General features: G+C 39.0%; 1 protein-coding gene and 1 long non-coding RNA gene across 2 annotated transcripts in view; both read left to right on the forward strand.

The window, feature by feature from the left end:
* Positions 1-346: 346 nt before the first annotated feature.
* LOC111585807 (uncharacterized) lies at positions 347-3,033 on the forward strand. The gene is made up of 3 exons (XR_008603278.1): positions 347-1,351; positions 1,542-1,641; positions 2,626-3,033. It is a non-coding gene; the product is annotated as an uncharacterized LOC111585807 (long non-coding RNA).
* Positions 3,034-11,231: 8,198 nt separating this feature from the next.
* The window catches only part of plekhm3 (pleckstrin homology domain containing, family M, member 3), a 55,862-nt gene continuing 53,321 nt past the window's right edge, over positions 11,232-13,772 (forward strand). The window contains exon 1 of the mRNA XM_023295421.3: positions 11,232-11,318. The gene's annotated coding sequence lies outside the window, so the exon portion shown is untranslated. The remainder of the gene's footprint in view (positions 11,319-13,772) is intronic.

The raw sequence follows: 13,772 nt of genomic DNA on the forward strand, positions 1-13,772 counted from the left end.
CAGAGTCCACAAGAGAGAAATCCAGGACAGCAAAATCAGTTGAGTCCAAGAGGCTGAAGCTGACAAGCAGTAGAAGGCTTGGTGGGAAAACCCACAATCCATGAATGCAGCAGAAGCCATGGAGGGATGTGAGCCGATGATCCGGCGATGAGTGACTGGAAGCACAGAGCTTAAATACTGGAGGTGAGGTACAGAACAGTCAATGGAGTGAACTAATTACTGCAGGTGACACTCATTACAGTAATCAGCAAATAGAGTGCAGGCAGGTGAAACAACTTGACTCTGTCTGTCATCTCTCCTCGTTCCTGTCTCTTGCTCTCCCTGCTTCACCTGTCTGCACTCAGCTGATTACTGCAGGTGACTCACATTGCAGTAATCAGCTCACCTGCCCTCAATATCACCTGCTCACTATTTAAACTCTGCTTAGTGACTCTTTGTCAGTTTGACCATAAACTACTAGACACCTGCTTCCCTCCAGGCTCAGATTCCCACAAAGACTCACATGGCTTCACACGCTCTGCTCCCTCATGGACTCTGCTTCCCCACTTCTGGACTCCTTTTTCCTCGATCCTTTTTCTCTGTCTTGTGAGTACCCCTCCTTAGTTTACTTTTTTTAATCCAGTTTAGTATTGGTTGACTTCTGTTTCTGTATTCGTAGTGTTTGCTGGGTTTTGAATAGTTTGGTTTTGTTTCCCCAGTTCAGCTCTCCATTTATGTACTAGTTTAGTTATCTTTTTAAATGAAACTCTTTCCATTATTCACCTGTCTGCAAGTCTCTCTGTGTCTGTGCCTGCGTTGTCCAACTCAGGGCCCAAACCGTCCCTTAAATAATCCTGGGTCCGTTTCACGAAGCAGGTTCAACAAACTCTGTGTAACCCTGAACTCTGAGTTGATCTACTCTGAGATAGAAAACTCTGAGTTTTCGGTTTCACAACGGCTGATTTGAGTTGGTTTAATCAACTCGGAGTAGTTTCACTCAGAGTGCACCGCAACTATAAAAAGACAGCATCAATGGAACCCCGATTCGACGAGTCACCATGGTGACGGGGAAGTGGAGAGGTACGTTTTTTTTTTTTTTTACACCACTTGAATTGGACATCTTAATGTGTTCATATGGCGACTTCGAACACGTTTTTAGAAAGAAGTGCAGCACTTGCAGCTGCAAAAGAGAGGGAGACGGCGTGGGAGAACATTGCTGCCCGAGTCAATGCGTAAGTTTAAGTCACAATAATATTACAGGAAAACTGTTTAATAGCAGCCTATTCTGTTATTTCATTTAGGTGCAATCCTGCAGGGGAGAAGCGCATGTGGCAGCAGCTGAAGATGAAATATAAAAACATTGTTCAAACGGGTAAGAAGTCGGCATAATCTCATGGAGCTACCTCATTTTGATCATGTTTTACATTGTAAAGTAGCTTAATTATTAAGTGACTGTTTGACTGTACAGTGGTTCTATCCCACACATAGCCTAAATGTCTGCATCCATATCATGTTCTGTCAAACAATTAAGCCTATTTAAACTAACACAGACTTCTACTCAGCCAACAGAAAGAAAGCAGATGCCTGTAAAAAGGGAGGTGGCCCAGCAGCACCACCTGTAACGGAGGCAGAGGAGCTGGTCCTAAGCCAGAATTTGGGAAGGTCAGTGGCTGAGGGAATCCCTGGAGGGAGCTTATCCTCTGAGACCACATCCCAAGACACAAGTGCGTGTGTGTGTGTGTTCATGCGCTCATGCGCCCACTGAACATTTGCCATAAGGAAGCACAGAGCACTGCATTGTTTGTGCGTACGAGCGAGTGTGTGTGCAGCCACAGCGATGGCATGCGTGAAGAGGTGTGCTTTAAAGATAGTGAGTTTAATTAAAGATGAAAGGGCTGATGATTAATTGATGGAAGGTGGACTGTTCCATCAGGCTGAAATGTGTGAGTGTGTGTGTGTGTTGACTCTTCTACTGTAGAAAAACAGAAAAAGTGGAAAAAGCCACATTTTTTGAGAAAACTGGCGTGGAGGTTCAGATACACACATCTGGATGACAAAAAAGATATTTAAATAATTTTCTAGTGCAGATCTTTGCCTGTATTTACTCATGCCGTGCTATAGAAGTGAGCAGATCATCCCTGCTGTATTTTTACTGCTCATCTCTCAGCAGGTCTTCCTTTGCCCCCGTCTTCTCAAGGTGGCACCGAGTTCTACGAGTGCCTCTGAGACTCTCCTCTATAAAAAATAGAGCAGCACAAGCTCTTTTGACATCACACTTTCTGCTACCAGGAGATTAGAAAGTGAAGGTGGAGCACTCTGGAGAAAACGCTCTCGGTCTGTGCATCTGTACTGAAGATTTAAGCTCCACGCGACACTCTGAGTCAGAGAGGTTGCTGGGGGATTAGTTTGTCTCACCTGCCACTAATGCTAATGTGATTATTCCAGGCTAGCTGTAAATTTCTGTATATATTGTTTTATTTAATTTTGCTACTATTTAATTTTTCTTCCTGTTCCTTTCTATAGTTTCTTTATTTTTTATTATTCTCTTCCATATTCCTAGTGTGACACCAACAGCCGAAACCAAATCCCTTGCATGTTGTGTACTTACTAAAGCTGATTCTGATCACTCTTCTGTCTTTGGTCTAGGCAAGAGGAAAAGGTGCAACAGAAAATTGGACCTTCCAAGCGTACTTGTGGAGATGCAGGCTGAGAAGGAGCAGAACCGGCATCCAGCATGATGAGAACATCTGGTTGCTCCTCAGCGAGGCAAGAGAGAATGAAGCGGCCTTGCAGTGGGAGGAGACGGTCCAGAATGCTGCCTTCAACCAGTCATTCCTGGGTGCACTGGGGCAGCTGGTGCAGGCAGTGCTGGGTGTACTGGGGCAGCTGGTGCAGGCAGTGCTGGGTGTACTGGGGCAGCTGGTGCAGGCAGTGGGCAGCCAGAGTCCACCTCCCAGAGACTTGAGATTTAGTTGTATATAGTTTTACTTTTAGCCCTCCACTGTAGCAGAAGCCCACCACAGTTTGTACTTTGCACATTGTAAATAGTTCTGATTTTGCTGCTGACTAATAAACTATTTTGTGACTTATGTGATTGCATCACAACTTTTCATTTTGTCTGTTAAGACACTGGTAGGAAAAGTCAACGGTCTGAACCAAACAATTCTGTATTCCCTAATAATGCATTTATGTTTAATGGGATTTAACATGTTTTAACACAAACTCCTTTATGGTTCATAATTCTGTTGACTGAATTACACCAAAGCAATACTGATTTATCAAACTGGAATATTCTTAAAACAGCTGTTTTAATGTTTTGGTGTTTAATTTGTCATGTAGTCTTGCCAACCTTCACAAATAAAACAATAGCACAGACACATCTGCAAAAGGTACAAAAGTTTATTGTCAGAATTGCATTAAAGAAAATGATAGTGGTCCGGGGACAGAAAAACAGAAGTATAGCGAGAACAATAACTTTTAACTTCTGTATGACACGTAGTGCATCAGTGCATCCTGTACATCTCTGTCCTCCTTCTCTACACCTTGTACCACTGCAGGCTCATGTGCTGCTGCTTCAGGTAAATCCCATGAAGTCTCATCAGAGAGCATCTGAAACACATACACAGCATACATATTTTAATACCTAATAGCGATAAACTGCAGCCATTACAGGGTCGTTCACAGGACTGATACACGATAGCTAGCGAACTAGCATTAGCTTACCCTCATATGTCGTCTAGTTCATATCCTCTTGTCTTCAGCTTGATGCTGCTGTATCGCCTCCCAAACTCTCCTGTGTGTCTCCTGAGTGTTCCGACTCGCCGCTCTCAGCTTTGTCCGACTCTTCTATTACTCTGAATCTGACAGAAAGCCACAGACCGAGCAGCAGGTGAACCATCGTCTCCGTTATGTTGCGTTTGTGTCGCACGCAAATGACGTTAAGGGACTTTCGGCGCTGCGCTATGACGACTCCACCCACGATGAGGCTATATGGAAAAACAACTAAACCGAGACGAGCCGAGTCAGATACAATAGTGGCGAACCGTACCGTGCTGAGTAGATAACAAGTTCAATTTCAACAGTAGCCTATTATGCCTCAGTTCATCATTTACACATGCATTGTAACTGCCAGATCACAGTTTATCTACAAAAATACAAAACATTCAGTCACAGCTATCTGGAACTGAACAATCTAGTATTTCACTTCATGATCAGAACAACTTGTCAAATTCTAGAAATTATTTTAAATTTACAGTTTTACAGATTTACAATTTACAGTTAATGTAATTTTTATCATTTGTAAAGTCGGCCCGCGGGCCGAAATGGACCGTCTGGTGGGCCCACAGGCCGTATGTTTGACATTGCTGGTAAAAACAATCGGAGGAGATGAGCCGAGTACGTGACGTGTACGCTTGTGTTCCGACTGCACATTAACGATGCGTTCTCCCGTTCTCGGGAGTCTGTACTTCGGAGTCTGAACGGCCAGTACATATACTATAGATATATACAGAAGATCATTGTTATTAATATTTTTTTTATATCTATGGCATATACAGTCTATGGGCCAGCACAATTTCAGTATTGTTGTACGTCGCGAAAAACAGGCCGACGTTAAAACAATAGTTCAGCTAATTAGTTCCGTGTTGAAGGACCTTTTCCTCCCAGTCGCCCGCGCCCCCCCTGACATGCCTCTGCGCCCCCCTAGGGGGGCGCGCCCCACTATTTGAGAAACGCTGATGTAACCCAACACATCTTTGGCCTGCTCTGGGACTACAGGTGGAAATTAGCACTTGTGCTGTAACCTGGCATAATGCATCTCTCCCCACGGGGTTAATGTTGTTTGTGCGCTGTCCCATGGATCAAATAAATAAATAAATGAAATGAAATGAAATATTAACATTTTAGACATTTATTACTTGTTTCTGGGGAAATACACATGTAGCTCATAGATTTTGAGTTAAGTAGTTCCACAGTGGAGGCACTGTTATTGTTCTTTGTACATTTTGCCTGTGATAATAACATCTACTTGAACAAGGGGATTTAGCCAATTCACCATCAACCACTAAGCACTCAGGATCCTGTTTGTTAAGGCAAAAATAGTAACCTAGCCTAATAATATACTTCCAGTGCCAGGAAGGGGTTACATTGGCAATATATCAGATTTTATATGGAATACAGCAAATTAAATCCCTTTCCACTAAGTTACCCATTACAAAAACACCTCTCAAGGAAGTGTGTTAATTCCAGATCACATGACCTGCTCCACATGATGTCATTTCCTCCTGAAGAAAAGACTGGCCAGAGTCCAAGGCTTTCTGAGTTATTTCATATAAAGTAGTCAACAGGTTTACTACAATATCTTTAGAAATAACTCTCAATTTCTATTTTACTCAATTCTATATATAATATTTAGAAGAATCTTTCTGTAAAAATGCCATGTGGTGTTTGGTTATAGGCAGCCATGTAGATTTTAGGCCTGAAAACAGCAAAAATGTCAACTATGATTCAAAAAGTCCCACAATTCTATATTGACCCATTTCTTTTAAAAGCAGCTCCTTAATGGACTTCATGTGAGTTTGTTTTGTCTGTTCCAAAGTCTTATATGGATCTTTAGTGGAACTGATGTTCAGTGGGATTTTTAAAAGGTTTGTCAGGTTTGCTTTATGTTTGTACCACTAGATGGAGCCAGTGCCATTTGTAACGCTTTAATGTGTGTTTGTGTTCCACAGAATAAGGACGGCTTCTTTATAAGATTATTATGAGATTATTATTAGGTATATAGTCAATTTGGTGAATTGTGCTGGTAGCTACATATTATTTGTTTATTTTACTGTTGACATTGTTTTCCATGTTTGTTTGCGTATGCGTTTCTGTATTTGTAGATGCATTTAATTTGTCTTCATGTTTTCTTCTTATTGCAGCTCTCAGTTTTATCTGGTCAGATGATACGTGTCTTTATTCATATTTGCTTCCATCTGTTTTATTTTTCCTCTATTTGTGTCTGATAGATGTTTGTGTTTTTCTACTTTCATCTGTGTGTGTGCGTGTGCGTGTGTTTGTGTGTGTACGTACAGGTGTACTTTGTGGCCCTTATAGACCCTTGACATGATTAGGGGTCCAGCAGGAGCCTCGGAGCAGAGAGCAACAGCACCGAGGAGCTGATGGAGTCCCGAGTCTGGGGGCCGCTTTCTATTGTCCCTGATAATTGGATTTGGTCTGGGAGGAGAGATGGCTGCCAGCGAGAGGCAGCGGTCATTAGGTGTGAATGAGACGCACGCACACACACACACGCACGCACGCACGCACGCACGCACGCACGCACGCACGCACGCGCACACACACACACACACACACAGATATTGTGCTGCTCTCAGTGGACAACAAACACACACACATGTCCACATTAATCCACATCAATCTGAAAGTTGCTGTTTTCATGTCAAACATCATTTTTGCCCAAAGATCCTGCAGCAACCAGCAGCTGAATCGCTCCACCTCTATTGGTTTCATTATTATATTCTGCCCTAATAATGTCATCAAACAGGCTTCAGTTTAGCTGAAATTTAATTTTAAATCCATCTTGTCACTTTGTGTTTTTGTTTTTATTATTACAAAGCTTTTATATATATTTTGTATTTTGCACTGTATGGCCTGCACCTTACCTTTCGTTGCACTTGTTGCAATGACAATAAAGTGAATCTGAATCTGAATCTGAAATCAATCTTTCATATTTAATTTACTCTTACAGCCCTTCAGCACCAACACCAACAGCACAGCCATTTAAAATCAATCAATCAATCAAAGTTTATTTCTATAGCCCTTTACAACAGACCGAAGTGCTTCACAGTAAAAAACAAGAGAATAACTTAAAACAATACAGTAACTTCAAACAGGACAAACCATCACACTCACACCTATGGGCAAGTTTAGAATAATCAATTAACCTCAGCATGTTTTTGAACTGTGGAGGAAACCCACTCATGCACAGGGAGAACATGCAAACTCCATGTAGAAAGATCCCAGGAAGGCCGGGATGCAAACCAGAGATCTTCTAGCTGCAAGGCACCAGTGCTAACCACCACCCCAACGTACAGCCCGTACAATATACAATAAAATAAACAGCAATAAAACAGCACTAAAATGTAACATCTAAAAGAAATAAAAGTCATAAAATGTCACCATGCCGCTACGTATGAAAACCATTTTAAACAGGAAAGTTTTGAGTTTTGATTTAAAAACACCTAGGGCAGTGATGTGTGTGTGTGTGTTTATATATACATAAAGTCCCATATATATATATATATATATATATATATATATATATATATATATATATATATATATATATATATATATATATATATATATATATATATATATATATATATATATATGAATAACCCAAATATAGAACAAAATAAAAGAAAAAAATAAGTAAAATCAGCCAAAAATATATAAAATGAACAAAAATGTATATATAAATGTAAATGTATACATGTATTCATATATTTTTTTGTTTATTTAATTTATTTTTTGCTCATTTTTTTTCTATATTTGGGTTTTACAGGGTTAAACAGTAATAAGACACATCTGTGGCACAACAGTCAACTCTGTCAAAATGTTTCCATCTAATAAACCTCAAATAAAAAACATAAAGCAGCAGAACACTGGCTGCAGGTTATTTGCATAGAAGAAATTAGCCTTTGTTTTTGGTTTCTGGTGAGTGTTCAGCCTGATTTCAGCGAGGCAGAAACATTTACTCACACACACACATACACACATGCACACTCACACTCACGCACATGCAGCGTTTCCATGGGGACCAGGCAGCCACTCTGCTCTTCAATAGCGGCCGGGGAGTGGAGGTAGTCGTCTATTGTGTTGTGTGTGTTTCGGGGGTCAGGGTGGTGGTGGGAGAGGGGTTAGGGGGAGCAGCATTAAACAGCGCTCCAGACAGATGAAAGCACCGTGCGTCCTTAAATCTAATCATAATTTAGTCATCAGCAGGAGACGCTGTGATCAGAATAAAGAAGCAAACAGGCGAGACTGGCAGGACAGACGCAGACCTGAGTGCAGGAGTCAAGGGAAGGAGGGGGGATGTGAGACTGATGGAAAATGATGAAGCTCCGTGGACAGAGACGGTCTTATTCCTAAAGCTGATGCTTATTTGTTGCATCAATCCTCATATCCAGGCGTGAGCACTTAGAGTAAAAGGATTTCTGAAGCTCAAATGTAGCAAAGACAGCAGATGATGCCAACAAAACCTGGACTTCTGCTCACGGAAAGTAAAATTAAGACTAAAAGCGTCGAAAGCATAATATAATGTTCATCAAAAGCAGAAGTGTTGATATCAAAACCTACATTTTAGTTTCTGTGTCTTCCACAGTTAACAGAGTTGTTGGAATGTGTGTTTTTAATACAGTTAACATGTGGGACTATTGTTCTGAACAGAGAGTAACACTGTGGAGCCCATTAAGGCGCCCTGACGCTCCTCTTCCTCACTTTTTCAACACATTCAGACAAAGAGCATTCAGAGGAAGGGGCAGGGGGTCCAACTGGAGTTTCCTCAAATGGGCTTTTCAAAGCTCATAAAGATAGTTCTTAGACTGTAGCTGCTGATAATCAGTCATTTGTGAGGATATTTGTAAATTATGCCTGACAAAATATCCAAATATGAGCAAATTAATTAATTAGGATATATGTTTATATCTCCATTTGTAATGTTGTTTAATAGTATTAAATAATTACATTCATTACAATTACATTTTATAAAACCAGGCCCTGTTGTTTCGTAATAACTGACAAAATTTGATTTGATTGTAAATTAATTGACACGAGTTTTGGTCCTGTTCTTCTTCAAACATGAAAAACTAAATTATCCAGAGCAGAATTACTATAAATCTGCAGAAGCTTTATTACAATCATTTGGATTCTAAATTAGACATTTTAGGGTGAAATAAACGTATTTACTAACTTCTAGGATCAAACAATTTACTCATAATTAGGATTTTTGACGAGAATGCAAAGCTTATTGAGAAATTGTGGATTTATATTTCATAATTAGGAGCTACATTCACTCTAAAGAGTAATTCAACCTTTCCCCAACACTTATTTAAATTCAAAATTCAAGAACTTTATTGTCATACACACAGCAGAAACACAGTGGCTTATTTTGCGAGTTCCCTTCATACAACTGAAATAACACATAAAACGAAGCAAGATAAAAATTAAATAATAATAAAAATAACAACAACAACAATGACAAGAACAACTAGAATAACAACAACAACAACAATAACAATAATCAATAAAATAATAATAAATAAAATAATAATAAACAGAATAGCAATAAAAATAAAATAAGATAAGAAAATAGTTACAAATAAATTCTATGCGCAAATGTTGGCAATATTGCAGTACTGTCATATGTAAACAGTATTGAAATATTGCCAACATTTGCATGGCTGCAAAATAAAAATTCTAATTTAGTGATTTAGATGAAGCCTTTAAGTTTTATTTTGAAGGGCCGGGTCAATGTACAGATGTTGGTAATCATCTTAATATTATGTGAAATAATAAACTCAGATCTCTGCATTATCAGATTTAAAGCTAAATTCCAGGTGACGTTACTTAATAAATGTTGTTCCTGCAAACAATATGATGAATTAAACTACATTTCTGTGATTTTTATGATTCTGGAAGTGGAAAGTATTGATTCACAGATATGTTCTTTCAGTAATAAGTCCTTTATATCGATTCAGGCCTCGTAGGAGCTCAGGCTGGGGGAGAATTACTGTGTTTCTTTCTGTTTCTCTGACACTTTGGGTTCTGGGTCAGCTTCAAGCAGCCCATTAGTGGAAACCATTCTCCACCTCTGCTTTGTCCTCCTCTCTCTGGTCCTCTTCCCATCTTGGGCAGATTTGTCAGCGTAGACGTGTGTCGCAACCCTTTCTTTGTGAGACTAAGTAAATGCGCTACCTCCCGCCCCCAGCCGCGGTATTGATCATGCCTTTTAGGGATTTTTATCCCATTTCATGATAATGAGAATAATGGAAATCCCTCGTGTGCGACAGAATTGGGTTAATGCAGAAGAGAATGGTTGCTGGGGAATATAAAAAGCTCAAAAGATTTGGTGAAACTTCTTTGATCCCTGTGCATTAAATGAAGAAAAAAAGAGAAAAAGACTTGGAATATTTCCAACATGGTTGCATGTTATGGCACTTTAATGGGGAAAAAAGAAACCATAACGGTAAATAAAATATTCTTAAGACAAAGGTTGCAGTAAATTAGTAAAACCAAACTCCAGTTATCAGGTAAACATTACAATGGTAACTGGAACATTTCTGAGGAAACTTTGAGTTTACTAATGCATATTTTGCTGGTTAATAGTGATGAAGTGTTATCTAAGTCTCAGTTCATGGGCCAGAGTCTAAGACTGTCTCGACCATGTTTAAATGTTAAAGAGCTTCAAAAAATATCACCAGGAGAAGTCAGCATTCGGAGGCAGCAGGAGAGTTCTTTAGTTAGTTCTTTAGTTCTTTAGTTACTTAGTTCTTTAGTTTGTTCTTTAGGTATTTGGTTAGTTCTTCAGTTAGTCAGTTCTTTAGTTCTTTAGTTAGTTCTTTATTTGTTTAGTGAGTTTAGTTCTTTCGGTATTTGGTTAGTTCTTTAGTTAGTTCTTTAGTTCGTTATTTAGTTAGTTATTTAGTTCTTTAGTTAGTGCTTTAGGTGTTTGGTTAGTTCTTCAGTTAGTTCTTTAGTAACTTAATAAAACCAAATTCCAGTTATCAGGTAAACATTACAATGGTTCCTAGAACATCTCTGGGGAAACTTTGAATTTTCTAATGCAGCTTTTGCTGGTTAATAGTGATGAAATGTAATTGAAGTCATAATTCATGGGCCAGAGTCTAAGACGCGACTGTGTTTAAATGTTAAAGATCTTCAAAATCAATCACCAGGAGAAGTCAGCATTCTGAGGCAGCAGGATTTATTGTTGACAAAAATCCTGGAGTAGTTCTTAGCAGTGATTAACACCCCAAGAAAACCAGAGATACTGAGCTGTGCATCATATTTTGCTGCTGATTCGTTTATAACATGTTGGTCAAAACAGGCTATTTTTAACATTGCTATAAAAAGTAAGCTCGATTCTAATTTGATTCTGCTGCCTTTAGACTTTCTGTCATGTTCAGTTATGAGATTTAACTGTAACTTAACCCCGCCACTGCGACACACTGTTGTGTGCAAACATTAGGCGGAACCTTCATGCGGTGGCCTCAGTTGCCCTCGGACGTCTTTACCGCTGACGGACTCTGAAATGACATAATGGTAAACACAGAAAGGTGAGTGCCGCTTTCTGTTTCTCAGCTTCTTAGTGACGCCAGTTTGACCATCAAAAACCAGCAGTGCAGCGCCAGGTAGTTGTGATATTTGTGATTTTAATGACTGGAGAGTTTTATTGAGTTTTAAAACGACATTAATGGAGGATGGAGAGATGCTAACGTTAGCTGCTAGCTGACTAGCCCCATCAGCCGGCGATAAATACGGGCCGTATTCAGCCAGATTTCTGAATTATTCAGAGATGTTGGGTGTTTTGGAGGGTTTTTAGTCTTTGTGTCGTTATAAGTAAGACGTTTTAGTGACCGCACCGATGTTGTAAGTCAGTGTAGCTGTGGGAAAGTGTGACCTCCTTCACCTCTGTCTGTGTTTATTACTGCTGACTGAGTGTTTGGAAGCAGACAGACACACTAACAGGCAGTGCTCGGGGTGAAACCAGGTAATTTATTATCACTGATAGCTGCTAACCTCTTTAAACTCAGGTAGCATTATTGTTGAACCCTGTTTAAGAAATTAAACAGCAAACAAGCTAATCAGCGCTAGAGGTGAGGACATTTGATGCAGTCAAAGGCTCCATGTACAGAAGGCTATCCATGCTTTATTTAGAAAATTCTATCTTGTGGTGTCTATAAAAATACAGCTGAGTGAAGGATAATTTCTCTCAGGAATAGAGTAAAACTCATCATATCAAGATATAATTGAAGACTTTTCTGTTACAGCTCTAAATTTGCAGTCATCATGGAACACTTCTCTCTTGACAATAATAATAATGCATGTTATTTGACGTTGCCTTTCTTGGCCCTCAAGGACACCGTACAAACAAACATTTCCATATATATACACAATACACATTACAAATTTAAAAACAAAAACAGTAGAGACAGGGCACTTTTGGCATCAGATGGAATATGCAGTTTTGAACAGATGTGTTTAGAGTTGTGGTTTGAAATGGAGGAATGAGTCCATGTTTCTCATTTGGGGTGGTAGTGAATTCCAGAGACGGTGGTGAGACGGGCGGAGGGGACAGACAGGTGAATAGAGGAGGATCTGAAGGTGTAGGAACATGGAGGAGGTCCGACAGATATGGGGGGGACGAGGTTATGAATGGCCTTGAATATTCTGTATAAATGTAAACGCTATTCTACACACCGTGTGTTTTTTTGTTTTGGGGTACATTATCCATCATGCCAGACCTGTGTATATTCATATATATATATATTCATAATGCCAGTGTCACATCTGTATTTGAAAAAGGCCATTATTATATATTTATTTTTAGCTGTATTGTTGTGTTGTATGTCTGGTCTGGCTTCTGACATGTCTAATCTATGTAGCTGCTGTAACGTGAATATCCCAATGAATGATCAGTAACGTTTTTCTTATCATATTGTATGTGTATAATTATGCATAGCGTCTGTCTTTCTTTATGTAGTTTTGTCTCTAAAAACAATGTAGAATAATATGAAAATGATTTAGAAAAAGACTCTCATAGTGCAAATCATAGTTTAGTATAGAAAGTAAAGTTGAATGTGCAGCGCTCTCAGAAGATAAGTCTCAGTCATTGTGCAGCAGGATTGCAATGGGCAGGAATAACTTTCTGTAGCGATCCTTACTACACGATGAAGTGGATCCACGTCATAGTCATTTTCAGTTTTACGTAAAGAATTTAAGTAAAAGTACAGATTCTTCAGTTGCTTTGACATACAGTGATACTATTTATTTATTTATATGTCCTTTTGAATTTAAGGTCCAGTATTTTTCTGATCAGGCACCTGTTTATCTCTGCCATTATGATTAACTTCATAGCACAGCAGCGACACTGAGAAAATTACATGATGATGATTATATGATTGTTGAAACTATTTTAAGTGTTTATTTGGGATAAATTGTTAATTAATAAACCAGCAAATGTCAATTAATTTGTGTTTTATGATTATATGATTGTTGAAACTATTTTAAGTGTTTATTTGGGATAAATTGTTAATCAATAAACCAGCAAATGTCTACTAATTTGTGTTTTATTGTCAATGTTTTGAGCTGGTGTGGTGCAGTAAGTAATTGAGTGTGAAGTAGTTTGGCTGAGCAGTGGTTGGTTGATAATACCGAGAGGCAGCAAGCTGTAATTTCCAAAGCCGAGCAATCAACTTGTTTTTGACAGGCACATTTTGAATGCACTAGTAGTAAAAATACAGAAAAAAATCCAATCTAGTACTGCATAAAATGTACGCATTTAGGCAATAGAGGTAAGATTGAAAATTATTTAGTTGACATATTTAGTGATCGGCAACAATTTCTGGACATTTTTCATTTCATTTAATAATGGTTTTTTGCAGGAACAGGATGCTATTATTAGAGTTAGCTAGCAAATAATTTACATCTGTTGTCCCTGGGCAGGTAAATTAACCACACAGAGACACACAGATGCAGAGAAACACTATTAGACTACATAAAACACATAT

The sequence above is a fragment of the Amphiprion ocellaris genome, chromosome 11 (genome assembly GCF_022539595.1).
Source record: "Amphiprion ocellaris isolate individual 3 ecotype Okinawa chromosome 11, ASM2253959v1, whole genome shotgun sequence".
In the NCBI taxonomy this organism is placed as follows: Eukaryota; Metazoa; Chordata; class Actinopteri; family Pomacentridae; genus Amphiprion; species Amphiprion ocellaris.